The sequence below is a fragment of the Chaetura pelagica genome, unplaced genomic scaffold (genome assembly GCF_000747805.2).
Source record: "Chaetura pelagica isolate M959 unplaced genomic scaffold, ChaPel_1.0 scaffold498, whole genome shotgun sequence".
In the NCBI taxonomy this organism is placed as follows: domain Eukaryota; kingdom Metazoa; phylum Chordata; class Aves; order Apodiformes; family Apodidae; genus Chaetura; species Chaetura pelagica.
The window spans coordinates 257,428-258,842 of NW_009954218.1; positions in this window are offsets into that span (position 1 = coordinate 257,428).

The window sequence follows — 1,415 nt, forward strand, 5'->3', positions numbered from 1 at the left end:
GGACGTGGGGTGGGAAGGGGCTGCACCGGGTGCCACGGCTGCTGCTGCCCCACTGGGGACCTGGCTGGGGGAACAGTGGGGTCACAAACAGCCCCATCCCATGGAACACGGGTGGATTTTTGTGCCCAAATGGGAGATTTTGCAAATTCTGAAGAATGGCTGGAGAGCAGGGGCAGTGGGGGGGTCCAGGATGGTGGGGAAGACCGGAACGGGGAGGAAGACAGGGATGGTGGAGATGGCAGGTGCAGCGAGGCCACCAAACTCCATGAGGCTCCCAGGTGTGATTCTCACACACTCCCTGGGATGCTCCAGCAGTCACCAGCCCCTTGCCCGGTACCTGGAGGGATGTGTGCCCAGAGGGAGAACCCAGCATCTCATGCACCTGAGGGACCTCCTTGCTGGACCTCCGGCAGCTCCAGCTGGGACTGGCTGAGACTCGTGGCTCTTGTGACAGCGATGAGCTCGGTGGAACAGTTCCCAGCCCACCTGCACTGGATTCAGCCACCCACTCCCAGCCTCGCCGGCCTGGCCGCGGGCAGCCCGGGGCAGGACTGGCCCTCAGGCCTCTCCTGCTCCTCCGCCCGGGAGGTGCCGCCGGGGCCAGCGCTGCCGGGCCATTTTGCAAGGGTTCAGCTAGCTTAGTCCTCGGGGACAGGCGACTCAGGCAGATTAGACCTCTCTAAAATAGGCAGGTATTAGTGATCTCAGCAGCCCCCAGCCTTCCGGCACGGAGGCTTTTAAGCCAGCGCTGCTGCCCAGCCCCGGGAGCCGGGAGCGGGTCCCTGGAGGGGCAAGAGGCAGCAGGACATCCCAGCCAGAGGGTCTCCTCGCTGCCTGTGCTGCCGAGGGGTGCTCGAGAGGGGGTGAAATGCTGCCCCAACCCCCACGGGTGCTGCCCCCAAGGGATGCCCAGGGGGTTGACACAGGGTCCTGCTGGCTCCTGTGTGTCCCCGGGGGCTGCTGCGGGTGGGGAGGGTGGATCTGGTGTCCCAGCACCGTGGCTGGTTGGTGCCTCGAGGGCACACGGGGTAGCCCTGCTGCATCGGGGCCACTGTGTCCTCCCCCTCTGCCCTGGACAGGGTGCATGCAGATGAGGGGTACAGCTGGAAGACGAGACTGGTGCTGGCAAATGCCATGTTTATTGAGCCAAATGATGCGAGAGGCCCTGGGACTGGTGCCTGGGGATGATGGAGCAACAGGGACCACCACCCGTCGCCCCATTTGGGGGTGCACACCAGGGGTACCACAAGCAGGGGCTTGGCCAGCACAACTGGGGGGGGATCCAGGTGTCCTGCATCCCCCCACCCACCCAGCACACCCCAGAAAACAACAGGGAATGTGTTTTTTTTTGGGGGGGGGGGAAACCCATCCCCAGGCATTGGTAACAACCACATCCTGTGGCTCCGGGGGCGGAG